The 17,709-nt window shown below is 37.8% G+C and overlaps 1 pseudogene; it reads left to right on the top strand.

Moving 5' to 3' along the window:
• Window positions 1-15,946, top strand: part of LOC100964100 — a 137,173-nt pseudogene extending 121,227 nt beyond the window's left edge.
• The last annotated feature ends 1,763 nt before the right edge of the window (window positions 15,947-17,709 follow it).

Here is a 17,709-nt window from a genome sequence, read left to right as displayed (position 1 = left end):
AAACCTTTAAACTGAGTTTTCAGCCAGGACAGGATGGGAAGTCAGACTCACCTCATTATACTCCCTCCTTTGTTAATGGCAATTGGACTTTTTTCTTTTTAGGGCTAAACAGAAGCTCGTGGTCTACTCTTCCCTATTTATGGTTTAGCAGTACAATTAACCAACATTCTTTCCTCCTAAGAGACCACCAGACCAACTGCAACTTAAATAGGCAGTTGTTTCTGATGATATTGATTAACAATGGAGCATTAAGTCTCTTTTATTGTAGGCCAGCAAAGCATACAGTCAGCCATACAGTGGTTTTAATCAGTCAATGGTGTTTGTTCAGAGAGAGTAGTCATGTCCTCTGCTCCACCTTTTGGCATCAGAGGGCCATGATTTTCTAAATATAGACCACCCAAAGGGACATAAGGCTCGATTGTGCATGCACATATTTCTCCTTACATGAATATTCATGACTCTTCCTATAGCTTGTTAAATATGTGTATTTGGCCACACCACTCGGCATGAATTCCTGTTCCCATTGTCCCTCCCTTGAAACATGTGTTTCTGGCTTCTGACTAGAAGTTTCTCTTCCCAGGCTGTCAGAATGGCCACCTTATAGGATGTATCCATTTATAAGAAATAAAGCTCTCCTTTCCAAATGTATGAATCTCTACATTTCTTCACACTACCTACCTCTGCAACTAGTTTCTCATGGCCCCTGCTTCTTTCCACGTTTTGACTTTAAGCCAAACTGAACAATTTGCACTTTTTCTGAGCTTACCATGTTCACATCTCTGCATTTTTGCACATGCTGCTTCATCTACCGAAAGCAAACTTCTCATCTGGTTGCTATTCATCTTTTGTAGAGATAAAATCATTGCTGTTTAAAATCAAAACGATCAACTCTTCTGTTAATGCAGGCATTCATTTCAGTGATAAACTACAGCTCCACATTCAGAAATAGATAAGGATGATGGCATGCTGAAATTTCAAGGTCTCTGTCAGGTTTTTCATGAAGCTAAACAAGAAACAGACAAAGTCAAACAAGTGGCTTTTTGGTTAGCTGAGTACATTTGGTCTGAAAGTCTTTGGTAGGTGAAGGAAAGCCTCGTTTTGAAGGGGGACTGCAAACTAATTTTTTTCTACTATCAAAAATTGATTTATGTTTAGAAGCAATAATGCTGGAAAGAACGTGGAGAAGCAGGGAGGAGTCTTGAAAAGAAAATGGAGATAAGCCCCTTTGCAGCAGTCAAGAGCCTTAGAAGAGGCTGCCCATTGAGAAATTGCCTTAGAGTGTCCAAACTAGAGGTGTCAGTACCATTCAGATCCCCTGTGAAAAGCAAGTACAGGTAAGCTTTGGGGAGTGCTGGCTGCTACTAGTCACAGCAGCGCTCTTCTGAAAATTGTTTATACAACCAGAGCTCCCTAATACAGAAATGCCTAAGAGGTTATGTCCTCCCACAAGAGGTAACCTGCAACCAAAGACAATGTCCAACACAGTGGTACAAAAGCTGCCTCTTGTCCCTATCAAGGACAATGATGTGGTATTACTTTCATTCTAGAGCTCACTGTGGAATCAGTTGAACCCACATGTTTTCCTAGCTTTCCCCCTCGTCCTATACTGTTTTCTTCTTGCCTGAAAGATTTCACTGGAGCCACTCCCTCAGTAAATCACTGCCTCGGAGTGGCTATTTCAGGCTCTACTCCTAAGGAACCCAGCCCAGGACAGCAACCTAGCACTTTTTAAGACCAAGAATGTGTGACATTAAATGTTAAGGTATTTTTATTACAGAGATGAAAACTCTCCCACTGGTCTTATCTTCGGAAGATCATGCTGCACACACATGTCCATCAAAACACATTCTGAAAAAATGCCTTCTATAAATTTTCAGGGGAAATTGATCAGTGGCTAAGTTTGCCGTGAGGTTTGCTACAAAGCACCAGGAAGAAAACAGCTACAGGGAGATAAATCATTCACTGCAGTTAGAAACTTGGAACCCATGGAAGCGTCATAATGTAAGTCTCTGGGAAATCATAAATATAGTAGGTAGGGTATAAGACTTCCCCTAGAAAGTTGGAATTGTAGCAGATAAAGTTGACGCTACTCCATACCTCAGTTTACTTCCAGCAGCCTCCCAGGGCACTGACAACGATGCCGCCTTTTCTCTCCCCAACGGCTTTTCTCATCACCACAGGAGCATATTCCACTGCACAGAGGTGAAACCGAGAATTGCAAGAGAGACAAGACCTCAGTGGCAATACAAGGGATGAGAGTCATGCATAAAGTTTGTGGTTCCTCTGGCCAGATGGATTCCCAAAGGGTTACCAATGGGGCTGAATCTCAGTTGCCTGCAGTCATTTATCAACATGCCTTTCATTAGCTTTTCTCCCACTTATGCTTCACTTTCCTGTTTCCTCACTTGGGCCTCCTAGGATTAACTCCTAAATACAGTACTTCTCCCTAAAGTCTGTGCCAGAGTCTGCTTTTGAAGAAACTCAAATTTAAATAGGAATAAATCCAATTTTATTTAAATATACGTTCCTTTGAAGATTTAACTCGAATGCCACTTTCTTGGGAAGGCTTCTCTGACTCACTCTCGCCCCAACTTCTACTTCCAAGCTCCATGCATAACTCTTACATTAGAATGATTTGGGTGTGTGTGTGTGTGTGTGTGTTCTCACAAAGACTGAGTGTCCTGATATTAGAAGCAGGGTTTAATCTCTCCTAATAGCCCCAGTACCAAGAGCAGTGACATTAGTTTTAATAAATGTGCCAGTTAAAATTATTTCTGCTATTGGTAACAACTGAAGCCAAACAGGAGGGAAGAGAACTTATTGTATAACATAACTAAGCAATCACGAGTAGACATTCAGGTTTATCATAATTCAAGTCTCAGATAGTGATATGCACAAAGTAGTTTCTTCTCTATTTCTCTGAATCTGTTTCCTTAAAGTTGATTTCATTTCTCCATGTGATTATATAATAATAACGGCTGCAATAGTCACCAATATGCTAAGGTTCATATCCAGCAGGAAAAACAGAGATCCTTTATTCTGGCACACCTATAAAATGCATCATTGCATCTCATGAACATTAAGGGGGTCATGTGACCATTCCTGAGCCAATCAATCACTGCTTCCATGAGAATGCAATGTGCTAATTGGTTAAGTTCTGAGTTGTTTGTTTCATGCTTGAACTAGATGGGATTTCTGCTACAAAAGAGGTGTATTTCCTGGAGGAAAATCACAGAATTATTAGCAGGAGAGAGAAAATTATAGGCCATGAAACAAATAATAGATGTTTCATTCTAATGAACAAATAAACAATGATGAATGGTAATCTAGTTTAATAGCCTAGAATTGTCCTGTGATTTTTGCAGTAAGTATCACCTTTGTATTTAGATTGATATTGCTTCACATAAAAATATGAATAAACAAGTAGAGTAAAAGAATCTCACAGAAATTTCTCAGACCTTGATTGACTGGGTCTTCTTTTCCTTGCTCAGGCTCAGTGCTTTTGCCCACTTGAGTAGATAGGAACATTTGTTTTAATAAAAACTTGTTTAATACTTGGAACTATGGAAACATATTTAAATTTATTTCTAGGACAAGACTAAGCGCAACCTCCAGGGAATAGATCTGCCCCATTAACTAGAGCTCTCACTGACTTCAAATATGGAGAGAGTTGATGTTCTGAGAAAGAACGTTAATAGGAGCTAAAAGAAGAACTAGGTACAGTTTACTATTTATAAGAAAGATACTAGGAAGTGAAAACGTGTCCGGGGAAATTCGCTTCCCTCTGTGGTGTGTACTTCATCAGGCTGAAATTAGAGCATTAAAAAATTAGCATTGCATTTAAAGGAAAAAATAAAACCATACTTTATACATATACTCCCCTTTTTTAAATTTTTCAAATTAAATGAAAAATTGTCATTGACTTAAAAAGTACTCAATTACTGCATGGTGCTTGTGGCTCATATGCTGGAGGTGGCAGGTTCAAACCCAGCCCTGGCCAAAAGCTGCAAAAAAAAAAAAAATATATATATATATATTCAATTATAATTTCTTAAAATGTCAATTTTAAGAAACAAGGGAAAGAGTATAGGGAGAAATTTTTTTAAAAACACAGATTTGCACCTAGATTGAAAGTATGAGTCCTAGTGTTCCATAGCATTGTAGAATGACTACAGTTAACAATAATACATCGCTGCAAAAAACTACAGAGAGGATGTTAAATGTTTCCAGCATAAAGAAATGACAAATATTGGAGATTATGAATATGCTAATTACCTTGATCTGATCACTATATATCATACCCTATACATGATATATCAAAACATCACTAGATACTCCATAAATATTCCTAATTAACATATAACAACTTTAAAAATTCATATAAAAAGGCATCTAGATCGCACTGTGAGAATTGCAACTATCTCTACTTGAGAAAAAAATTGGGGATGATGTACGTTTGATTTTTAAAAAAGAGGAGACTTACAAAAAAGATCCCAAAATATAAAAAAAATTAAAAATCCTATAAATAACAAGATGCCTAGTACATTTTAAGCAATGTATCATATTTTTCATAAATACGTCCCTTTCAGAAATATATCTCAAAATACCCAAAAGGGAGGGTAATAAAAAAAAACCTAGACTGTTTTATGAGCTTCACTCATGTCTCCTTTTTCTTCACCCTGTAAGAGCTGGTAAGCTCTCCCACACATTCCTGGAGTGCAAAACTGAGTCTGGCACTTTTTGATTCCATATGCTTCTATGCACTAAAACTCAGCAAGGATGGAGCTTTATCATCTCCTGCATATATTAGGGGTGTGATTTGCCAATATGACTGGGCAATAGTCCAGCTGTCTTGAAAAATGAAGGAAAGGAAGACAAGAAAGCATTTCTTTCTATCTCTCAACCTGGAAAAGGAAGGCACAAGTTCAAACTAAATGGAATAACTTAGCATCTCAACCTCAAGGAGCTGAAGTAGCTGTGCTTTGTGGGAGGAGGAGCAGTGGAGTTCTGTAGCTTTAGTGATAGCAATGTCTGAGGATCTTTAACAATAAAACAGTCTATGCTTTGTTGTGGTATTACCAAATTTTAAAACCTAGTTACTTGGTTATTGAGCAGAGTAAGATGACAGAGGTAAAAGGTCTTTAAAATACAGTATCACTCTTTTCTTGACTTTTGTATCCCCAAACATCATGCTCATGTAGATGTAAATAAAACTTACCTGGTATCATGAAAATATAGTTGGATATGGAGCAGGGGGACTCTATGCCAGGAGAACCCAAAATTACAGGAACAGACACAAAATTCACTATTGAATTGTTAAGTATAATAATGGGAAAGTTATTACCATTTTCAATCCTTCATTCACAGGCCTGGAAATCCTAGGTTTAAGAAAAATAGCATCACACGTTGACCACTGATTCAGAGCATAAACTATACACTGGAAGACATTACCCAGCCCACAGAATACTTCCACACAGCCAGTACTATAAATCAGTATTCAGAAAAACCATTTAAACCATCTGGTCAGCTGTCTCAGGGTGCTGGGGAACATGAACATCAGTAAATTCCTTAAGTGTTAGGTAATACCACATTTCATTTGCTGTAAAATTATTCCTGTTTTTAAAAAAATGCCATATACGCTACCATGATGGTGAATAAACCATCCAAAAATTCACTGGTGGTGGTTTTAGAAGAAGCATTTTGGGCAGGGACAGCAGATTCAGAATATATGAATTAGATATTCAGAATATCTAATCCAAGAAAAAAATAAAGCATTGCCCCTTCCATTAGAGATGTGACCCAATATAATCAAGCTAGCAATGGGTCACTCGCTGGTCCCCATAGAAAATAATGCAGTTTGGAACAAAGCATTGGCCTCTGCTATAGGTGGGTTGGTCACTCAGCAACACCTCTAACCAGATTAGCCTTGAAGACCATTTTGCTGAACTTGGTTGACCATTTTATTCACGTACCTACTGAGCAAGACTGAGATAACTAGAGACTGGTATCCACAAAACAAGTGATATTGACCACCCAATTACTGATACAAAAATGCTTTTTGCTGAGTATTTGCATGAGGCACAAATGTCTTCACATTCTGTCTATTGGAGATGTTCATCTACATACCACTTCTACACATCTCGTCACCAATTTTTATATCATGATCCTTCTAGACCAAACCTTAGTCATTTCAGGTAGTATCAGCATGTCACGCAGAACCATCTGAAATTCAAACATTTTTCTTCCTCAGTAGACTGGTCAAAAGGAATTTTGCATGAGGCCATACAATGTAGGTGAAAAGGTAAGAGAAAATGGAGGAGGAGTGGGCACCATGGCAATCTGATGCAACTTGTTTGTGTCTTCAGGACATGTTCAAGACTGATCTTATATATACTGCTTCCATTTAGAAGTGAGATGAAGCTCTGCAAGTCCAAATTTATGGCTTAATACCTAAGTCATGGTGGCAGTTGAGGCACCTGTGGGTCCAGTGGCAAGCCAGAATTTTCTCAAAAATAGACTTGTGGGCGGTGCCTGTGGCTGAAAGGAGTAGGGCATCAGACCCATAACCAGAGGTGGCAGGTTCAAAACCCAGCCCCGGCCAAAAACTGCAAAAAAAAAAAAAAAAAATAGACTTGTTATCTGAAGAAGACAGCATGGCATACTCCAAAATCCTAACTGTTTGCATTGTGCATTACCTAGAATCTCCTCACAAAAATTCCATAACACATCTCTGTAAGCCACAGCTACTTCAAACACCATTAGATCACCTCTAGCCTGAACGTTTCTCCAGGCTCCCCTCAAAGTTACAGCTTTTCAAACAACTCTAGAAATGAATTATATGTTATCTTCATAATCTTAAAGGGCCTATAAGACACCTAGTTTCTTTCTCCGCAGTAAGAGGGTCCAGATACAGAAACTCATCCTTCACCTTGGGAGGATATATCTCGACAGGCCTCAAATTATCATAACCTCAAAAAATTTTCCCAAGGTACAGGTCTTTTACTTTTTTAGAATTGTATTCATTACCCCTGGCATACATGTGTGCTACCACCGTGTATATAGTAGTTACCACTTTCTGCTTACCAGGTGTAGTCATCATACATCATCTCTAGGGTGGAAGAGATAGATGCTCAGTGAAATGTAGAGACAATCAAGTACTCTGCAGACTAGATTACGGAAGAGAGCAGGAAAGTGGCTGTAGCCTAAATAGCGTGGGGGACGTACATTGCTGAGCTTGCCAAATGAAAGTTAACTCTTCTTTTTGGTTCCTAGTAACAAGCAAGGAAACAAAACAAAACAAAAAAACTCAACAAATCAGTAACTGTTTTCTTTTCATCTGTTCCAGTGATTAAACTATACCTGAAACAGCTGCTACAATTGAACTTACGACCTGGTAAGTCATTCTCCAACATCTGTTTTCTTCTGTACAGACCAAATAGGAGAGTTGGATAGGAATATGTTAGAAGCCATCCTTCCTACATTCTGTAAGTTTTTGATGTTGGCATTCATCTTGAGACATTTCCAGGAATGACATGCATTGTCTTCAGTTTACTGTTTTTGTAGATAAAGGCTGATCTAGAAGCTTTCCCTTTGATCCTTCTCACTATCAATTCATGGGTTAAGGAATCAATAAGGTGCCAATTGTATAGTATGTCTATTACAGTTAGACACAGTGGAACTGAGAAATAACATGAAGATGAGTTTAGAGACTCACTGGTCCCACAGTGGGACAAACCTCAGCTAAAACATCATTAATATCCTAATGTCCAAAAAATCTTTTTGGGTTTGTGGATCACAGTGGCTGTGTAATTCCTAAGTCATATGGAAATTTCCCTTTTTTCAGTGCACCCTTGTCAATGGACAGAGATCCTTTTAATAACAGCTAGAGAAAAATAGACTGGGTGAGTTTTGCGAAGTGTCAAGTGCTTCCTTAAAATAACCTGGCTCCCTTCATCCAGGGTGCCCTGGAAATGTGAGGTGGCTCACAAATAGGAATCAGTTCTCTATTTTGGTGATCCAATTCAAATTTCTGTACATAAGACTCAGAGTTTTTCCATTTTTTGATATCAAATAAAATGTAAGCAAGATGCCTGTGGATTTCAATTCTTGGGCAACCATGATCACCTAGCTAATGACAAAATTCTCTGTGAGTGAAAACATTCTGATTATTTATTCAAATATGCCACCTATTACACAAATTATACCCACATTTTTTGGCAATAAGTGCTACCTCTGGGCCCCTGGCACCTTAGGGCTCCATCATCCCTATTTAATTCAGGAATCCCATTTTGATGGCAGGACTTCGTACTGTCTTCCCTGGACTGCAGAGAAGAGCCCCTACAAAGCTTTTGAAGGGTGATAATACTCCTTTAGCCAATATATTTAAATGTCTTTCAGATCTTTCTTTGAGACAAATACATAGGTGGGTGGTCAGATGCTACAACTTAAATCTATCCCCACTTTCCAGTATCCCAAAGCCTTTTGATACCTTCCTCTGTAGTTCAACAAGGGAGAACTGGTAGGTCAACTTCATTCAGTCAACCAGGAAAGCCAGAAGTTAGAACCATTTACTGATTACAGAATTTTTGCTTTATGAACCAATTCCAGTACATTCAGCCTGACCCAAATTGGATTCATCTACCCTAATGGATATCTTTTCATTCATTTCCATGTATATACACTACATAGGGAAATTACAGTGCCTTATATAAATATAATCCTTTTGATTTGCTATACCTCTAGTCAAACAATGATTTTAACCTGTTTCCCAAACATTCTAGAACTTGAGTCTTATTATAGGTCTAAAAGCAAAAAAAGGTCATGGGGCATGTCCACAGGGTACCATTTATTCCTTTGCATGTCAATTCTCAGGCCAGGACAATTAAGTTCTTTAGGCAAGAGATGACTAAATTTTTCAAACTTGGGAGGAAAGGCTATTTCTACTGCTCAGTAAAATATAAAAGTTCACGTTTCTATGCATCATCAGAATCAGCCTATTTTCCATAGCCTTACAATTTCCCAATCAATGCCTTAATTAATTATAGTATAAGAAATCCTGGAAGGTTGAATTACCATTTAGCTACTGTCCAGATTAGACTTCAGGTTTAGTTTTTAAAAATTGTATAGGAAATAGTCCCAGTGGTTGTTTTGGGAATTTAAAACTCTGAGCTCATTTTCTTTCTCTGAGTTTTTCCAGTGCAACAAACCAACACCATTATGTCCATTTTCAATAAAGTGTTCCATAGCACTTGGTGACCAAACATCTTGACTTTTATAGGCAAGTGATTACAGGTGGAATCACAAATAATTTAAGAAACTATGTTGCCACTACATGCCCTGGGTAACCAGAGTCCCTTTTACCATGGGACCAAGAACATTAATGCCATTAAATATAATCAAATTAGAGAACCAATTATAGACTACCACCTTTAATGTCTTGTTCTCCCAGAACTAATTCTGATTCCAATAACTATTACAATCAGAGTTCAGTGATGGAACTAGAAGCTCTGTGAATATTATAAAGAGATTTATTATAGGAATAAAATCTTACTCAATTATTAAAGAAGTTAAAGAGATAACAGACTAAAAGAGAGAGTTGGAGAATCATAGAAAAGGGCCTTTTTAAAGGAATGTAGAGAGTGAACAAATTAAACTTTTCTAAAGAATCCAAAAGACCAAGTACTTTCAGCTGCCAAAGTAGCACCACAAATAAAAGTGGTGGAATAGAAGAGAGAAGCCTCTTGACTCTGCTTATTTGTGCATCTGGAGTCTCTTTTGTTCAGAGATAACATTTGTGAAGAGGATCTGGGCATGAACAAGAGAGTGAGGACACATCAGCAAGTGTCTCTCAGTTAGTAACTATGGAGATCGTCAGCTCACAGTGGCTCTTACTTCACTTCCACCTTCCAGATCTCACAGAATTTTCTCTTTTGGCCAACTCTAATTTGGAACCATATGGGGAAGTGGATTCTGGGAAATAAAATTCCAGCTCAGCCAAGTTGACATAGTATAAAAACACCACAGCATATTTTCACATTTAAATCCTATTAGATTGAAATCTTGTGCCACTGATACTAAATCACAGACCTGTTAGCTTTTAAATCACATGCCAACTCTGACTGAATAAGAATGGTATTGATTATGATTTTTTTGGTTACAAGCCACTAACCTAAGCACAAAAATCTTATTGGAACAATATTATTGGGAAGGTCACAGAATAGATGGAAGGCAAGAGAAGATCCTGAGGAATAAAGGAGAAACAAAAAAATAGCAGGTCATTCCCCACTGCCTCATTTAAGTTTTATTTGTTTGTTCCAATCCTGAATAATTTTGCTTGAGATTCTAACTCTTTGGAAAAAATGCTTTTGTCTAGCCAAGCTTAAGTCACATGCATACTGCTCAGTCCTAGAACAGTGAGATCTTACAAAAGTAGCCTGTCACAGCCTCTAGAAAATCTTTCATTCTCCATAATAACAAGGTTAGTTACTTTGTCTTATCATTTTATCCAGCTCACCCAAAATCATAGAAGTGCTGCTATGAAGAAAGAATGTTATGAATCAATCAAAAATTTATAATAAGTATCCACCCATTAATAAGGGTTTTAAAGCTATATGCAGGCTCAGTCAGAAATAGCACATGATCTAATAGCATTGCCTTCCGTGTGTGCAGAAAATGATAGGAGAGCAGACTTGCTGTACATTTTGGCCAATCCTTGATTTTGATACAGGCTCTTCAATTCCACTGCAGAGATAGCAGAAAGAATATTATGTTTACTTAATAATGAATACTCAAATGTTTCCCCTGCCTGACTTTGTAGGCTTTCATTGCTCTGGCCTTACATGGTCATTTAACATGTGATGCCATAGTCCATTGTAGAGAAAGTAATTTTTCAAAGTCAGGCAGAACTGGATTCAGTTTTCCTTTTCAACATCCAACAGCTACGTGAATTTTATAAATTTACTTAAATCTTTCTAATATCAGTGTTATAAGCCATCCACCTCAAGGGATTACTTAGAGAAATGAGAAAGCAAATTATCAGACACCAAATTCTCAGGGTCAACTTGATGCTTACCACACAAGAATCATTCCATATATTTTAGCTCCTTCTGCTTTGTTCCCATAGCTTCTTTTCTGAAAAATCTCCTTCTGTTTCTATTACCTAATCAAATCTTATATATAAAGATATCCATAAAATATTATCTTTCCCTTGAAATTTTCCAAACCACATAAGGTTTTCAACTACTATACACTTTCCTGTCTATAACATTCTTTAAAGTATTTGTCTATTTATTTTTAAATGATCGTTAATAATTTTATTATATAATATTATATCACCTCCATGTTGGGATATTATGATTATGAACATCCAAAACCTTCATAAAATTCAACATTTGAGTACCAACTACTATTTGACAGCTTCTGGCTTAGAAACTCATAACACAAAGATTAATAAGACACTGTTGATGTCTTCAAGATATTCACAGCCTGTTGAGTAAAATAATTGAGATATGTTGAATAATATGGAATGATAGAATTACATGTGCACAGGAAGTTAATAGAACAAACAGAGCCTTGATCTAAACCATGGTAAGGGTGGTAGGAAGGGAAATTCTTTAGGAAACTATAGGAAAGATTAAACAGTAACCTTACTTTGAAGAATAAATGTATTGAATTTAACAGGTGAAGCCAAGAAATACTAAAGAATGTACAAAGAGAAAGAAAAATGAATGAGTACTGTCATAAAAACTACAAATAATTCACTATGACCAGAAGATAAAGAAAGAAAGGAAAATACAGGAAATGAAGTTGGGGAACTCAAACAAGGCATTACTATGAAAAGCCTTGTATATCACCCAAAGGGTTAAGATTTTTGAAAGCATTGAAGGACTTTAGCTGGGCAAGCAGAGCTATAATATAAAAGTATCAGCAAGAACAAGCATAACCATGATAATAGAAGCATCTACTATACAGATCACTTATGTAATTCTCAAGATAATGATCTGGGATAGGTATTATAATCCCAATTTACCAACGAGGAAATTGAAGCTTAGAGAGGTTAACTTGCCCAAGATTACAGCTTATAAACACTGGAACAACTAATAAATCCAGATCTGTCTCACTCAGTAGCCCATGATCTTAACCACAATGTTCAGATTTACATTTTCAAAAAATCACTTTGGCAGCAGTGTGGAGAATTGATTAAAAGGGGCCAAGCTTAGAAGCAGAGACATCATTTAGAAGACTTGCAGAAATACAGCTTTTAAAAGTTGAGGGCCCATACTCAGGAAAGCCAAAGAGATAGATCAAAGAAATTTGATGGCAATTTAATAGGTAAGGATTGGTAACTAGTTGGATATAGGAGGTAAGCAGGAGAAATCAAAATAATAACCGAATAACTAGGTTGATAGTTGTGTCGTCACTATAGGGGAGGGGAGATGTTTGGGAGGGAAGGAAGGGGAGATGTTAAAATCAGATTGGGGCAGTGCTGAGACGGTGGTACTTGCAGAAAGTTTGTGTGAAACTCGAAATGAGGAAGGAGATTTGGCAGGCCTCATAACATAGGTTGTAGATATGGTCTTCGTGCTAGGAAAAACCAAAAACTCAGCATGGGAAAATACCTAAATGAACAGTGAGGTGAGAAATAAGGCTGGAAACATCAATATAAGAGTATACTTTGGGTGTTACATGAGGGTTTAACAAAAAAGATTGAGAAAGAACTTCCACAGGATTATAAATACAACCAGAATTTTAAGAAAGAGGAGCTGTAACTAGTTTGTAGAATTGTAAATAGTGACACAAGACACAGAGAATGACTACTTCTGCATAGAAGAATTATGGATGATTTTTTACTATTATTCTTTATAAGTTACAGTAGTTTAGTTTTCCAAAATAAACCTATTTTTTGAATTACAGATAACTGTAAAACATTTTTCATAATATTTAGCAACATGTGATCATTGGTGATTGTAGAAGAACAGGTTTGTTGGAGTGAATTGAAGTTAAATGGCACAGCACAGTTCCTGAAGACAGTGAGAAGTAAAAAGGCACATTTCTTTTTTGAAATAAATAACTAGAAAGGAAAGAGAGAGACAAGGTAAGAGATGCTCAGGTATCAAAAGAGTATGCTTTGTGTTTAAGATGGAAAATACTTGAACATGTTTATATTGTTAAAGAATATTTTTTTAAAAAATCACCAGGTTAAAAAAAAAAAAAAAGCAAGGTCTATACAGTCAAGAAAAAGCACCATCCCTCAAGAAATGCATTTCAATGAGTTTTCTGTGGCTGAGAGTAGAAGAACTACACATAAGAACAGAAAGAGGAGTTTATTACATATTAGGAAGAAGTCACAGAATGAAGAGAAAATTATAAAATCTCCCTTGGATCTGGTCATGACAAAAGTGTAGGCATGGAAGAAAAGGTTCCATCAAGCTCGGAGTCACAGAGGGATGCTTTCCTACGAGCATGCTCAGATTTGGCAAATTTTGTTTGACACCATGCTGAAGGGAAGGAGTTGTGAGATACAAAGAGGGAGAAGATATAGCAGAAAGAGGAGATAACTAATGAAGCTAGATCCCTGGCCAAATACTTTTTAATGGGTTGGAAAGAAATTGAGAAATTTTCTACCTGATAGTCTTCATTTTCTCTATAAAGTAAGAAATTAAACTTTTCATTAGAAGTAAGGAAAATACAGTCAAAGAGAAGGTCTGATAAGCCTATGGTGACCAACTTGTTCCAGATTGCCTGGGTCATGGCCAGGGTTAGAAATGAAAGTCCATGTCCTGGGAACTTGGGCAAACTGGAACACTGGCTACCCCCAATATCACTGTAGTTAATTACAGTTGATACAGTTGATCAAGAGAATGAAGAAATAAATAATTAGATTCTAACCAAGGCTACAGACCAGGGATTTGTAATGATTCCAAACAACATAGCCCTATGATTTAGCCATCATCCATGCCTACGTATGTTTCAATGCAAAATGTATATCCAAAATGGTGTGGCAAAAAGTTAAATATTTTTATAATTAGAGCTTCAATGAATGAAGATCTCTATTGTTTGGAATTTTTTTTAAGTTGGGGTATTTTTTTTTTATTAAATCATAGCTGTGTGCAACAATGTAATCATGGGGTACAGTGTGGTATTTTGATATACAATTTGAGATATTTTCATCAAACTGGTTAACGTAGCCTTCATGTCATTTTCTTAGTAGTTATGTCAAGACATCTATATTCTACTTTTAGAAAGATTCACTTGTACCCTTGTAAGATAAACCATAGAGGTGATCTCTCCAATCACCCTCCCTCTACCCATCCACCCCCCTCCCCTCCCCTCTCCCTCCCCCCTCCTCATATATTGTTTGGAATTTTTATCCTTTCTAAAAAAGAAGATGGAACAAGCTGGAAGAGTCAGAGGGCAAAAATTAGACACAGAAGTTCTAGTGTTCATTGGCCTGAAGGTATAGGGAAAAAATGCTCAGCATGACTAATCACTTGGGAATTGCAAATTTAAACCACAAAGAGGTATTATTCACACCTGTTAGAATGGCTTTTATCAAAAAGATGAAAGACAGCAAGTGTCAGTGAGCTTCAGGACAAAATGAAATTCCTGTGCATGGTTGGGAATGTAAATTAGTACAGCCATTATGGATGGAAAACAGTATAGATGTTCTTTAAGAAACTAAAAATGTTAACTATCATGTGACCTAGGCATCCCACTTCTAAGTATATATCCCAAAAAAAACCTTAAATCCATATGTTGAAGGGATATTTCTGCACTTCCATGTTCATTGTGCAATGATGCATAATAGCCAAGATATAGAATCAACCTAACTGTCCATCAATATCCAAAGAAATAAAGAAAATGTGGTATTTATACACAATGTATACTATGTGATCTTTAAAAAGAGAGAAACTCTGTCATTTGCAACAACATGGGTTAACCTCAAGGACATTATGCTAAGAGAAATAAGATGGGCTCAGAAAGACAATACTGCATGATCTCACTTACATATGGAATCTGAAATAGTTGAACACGTAGAAATAGAGAACAGAATGGTAGTTACAAGAGGCTAGAGGGAGGGAGAGATGAGAGTTATTAATCAAAAGGTACAAAGTTTCAAATAGGAGTAATAGAGTTTGAGATCTATTGCACAGTAATAAGGTGATCATAATCAATAAGAATGTGTATCTCGGCAGGGAACAGAAAGCTGGAAGGGGCAAGACGAGTTTAGTTCATCATGGGGCTGTTTGGAAAAACCAGGAGAAGCCTCCCAAAGAGCTGGTCAGTGAATGGTCATTGAAGATAAGGAAGGAAATGAGAGTTGTTGACAGGCAAATAAGAGATATCCAAAGAGAAGAAGAAAAAGTGAAACAATCTGTGAAAGATGCTGCCAAGAAGGGCCAGAAGGATGTCTGTGTAGTTTTGGCCAAGGAGATGATCGAGTCCAGGAAGGCTGTGAGCAAACTATGCATCCAAAGTGCATATGAACTCAGTGCTTTGGGGTATGAAGAATCAACTGGTTCTGCAAGTGACTGGCTCCCTGCAGAAGAGCACAGAAGTGATGAAGGCTATGCAGTCTTGTGAAGATCCCAGAAATCCAGGCCACCATGTGGGAACTATCCAAAGAGATGATGAAGCCTGGGATCATAGAGGAGATGTTAGAGGACACTTTGAAAGCATGGATGATCCAGAGGAAGTGGAGGAAGCAGCAGAAATGGAAATTGACAAAATTCTGTTTGAAATTACAGCAGGGGCATTGGGTAAGGCACCCAGTAAAGTGACTGATGCCCTTCCAGAGGATAAGGAGGAAGAAGAGGCTCTCAAGGCCATGCAGTCCAGGCTGGCCACACTCCACAGCTAGGGGGCCAGCTGGGCCCTCGAGCTTTCCTCGTGGCTCACATGCTAGGTGTGCACACACTCCTCTGAAGAGCTACCATCATGTACCTCTTGCACTATACCTCTGTCATGAGGCATTGCATTTTGGAGAAGGTTCTCTGCTAATATCTCTTCATTATCTGCAGAAGTTTTGGGACCTCAAAGGGATTCTTCCTAGGAATGTGGTGTAATTAAATGGGTCGTTTTCAGGAGCATAAACAGAAGTATCTTATTGGGGGGAGGGTAAAGAAATCCATCGTTTCATGAACCACTTCTGGAAAGAGACGATTGCCTGAATGTTGAGGACTTTACATTTTTTTGTCTGTGAAACACTATATAAATGGATTTCAATAAATTTCTGCTTTAACACTTGGCCCCATAATAGATTATCACGGGTAATGAACTTTCAAGGTGTTGCAAAGAGAGGAGGGGCTATAGCCAGGAGTATGGGACCTGGAAGCTCAGCAGAAGTCACTTCTGCTGTGAGGGTGCTGTTTCCAGCCTTCATATCACAGTCATGATGTGGGAGCCATTTTTCTTCATTGTCATCTGTTTAACCAAAAGGACACTTGGGAATTATACTGCTTGTCCCATTGGCTGGATGGCTGTATTATGTCCTGGTGTGTATTTGTAGCTGTGTTTTTAGTTTTTGTCCCTTCCTTCCCTTTGCAAGTTGCACCAAGATCAGATAGCTATAGGATCAGGAGTTTTTCACCCTTTCATTGCCTCTATCTGCTTTGAGCTGGCTGTCTAGTACATGGGACTTGGGCCTATCCGTTAGCACGTTCTCAAAGCCAGGAGCTGACCAAGAGAGGCAGGTTGTGTTCGTGTATCAGAACCAAATCTCACACATCTAGGACATTCCTAAGGTACATTTATAGATAATTTCAGCAACACTTAATATTTGTATGTGTGTGGCAGCATACAGAGCCCTTTGGCATATATGATCTCATTCAGTCTTCACAAATAAAGAAAACAGCTTCACTTGTTAAGTGGCAGAGGTGGAGTTCAAACCCAGATCAGTCTGGTCCAAGTCCTGTGTGTCCTAACTTAGCCAGGGAGGGAAAAAAACACCAACTACTCACAGGTTTTTTGTTGATTCTGTAGCAAAATCTTGAAACAATGGGGTCCTTCTAGTCTCATCATAGAAGATGCCAATCTTGAATCCAGAGGACCCTCTTATTGCTCCTGATGTCATCTTCAGGGTGTAATTTTTAAAATAAACTATTTTTTTTTATTTTTTTGTTATTGCAGTTTGGCCGAGGCCAGGTTCAATCGCGCCAACCTTGGTATATGAGGCTGGCGTCCTACTGAGGCACAGGTGCTGCCCTAAAATAAACTAGTTTTTAGATCATTTGTTAAGTCTAGCATATTTGAGAAGAAAATGTAGAGGTTTCTCATACACTGCCTGGCCCCCTACATGCATAGCCTCTACTACTTATCAATACCCCACACCAGTATTTGTTCCATTCTACATTGACACATCATTATCTCCCAAAGTACATCATTTATATGAGGATTCATTCTTGGTGTTGTCTGTTCTATGGATTTGACAAATACTTAATGTCAGGTATCAGCACTATGGTATAATACAGAATAGTTTCACAGCACTAAAACTTCTTTGTGCCCCACCTATTTCCCCCTCCCTCCCCTAATTCCCTTGTAACCACTGGTTTTCTTTTACTGTCTATAGAGTTTTGCCTTTTCTAGAATATCATATAGTTTGAATCATACAATATATTGCCTTTCAGCCTGGCTTCTTTCACTTAGTAATATATGGATTTAAGTTTCCTCCATGTTTTTTCATGGTTTGATTGCTCAGTTGTTTTTAATGCT

Source organism: Otolemur garnettii, unplaced genomic scaffold, assembly GCF_000181295.1.
Source record: "Otolemur garnettii isolate 467f Iridium unplaced genomic scaffold, OtoGar3 scaffold00004, whole genome shotgun sequence".
Classification (NCBI taxonomy): Eukaryota; Metazoa; Chordata; class Mammalia; order Primates; family Galagidae; genus Otolemur; species Otolemur garnettii.
The sequence above is the reverse complement of the archived record's forward strand: the minus strand, read 5'-3'. Positions and strand labels throughout refer to the sequence as shown.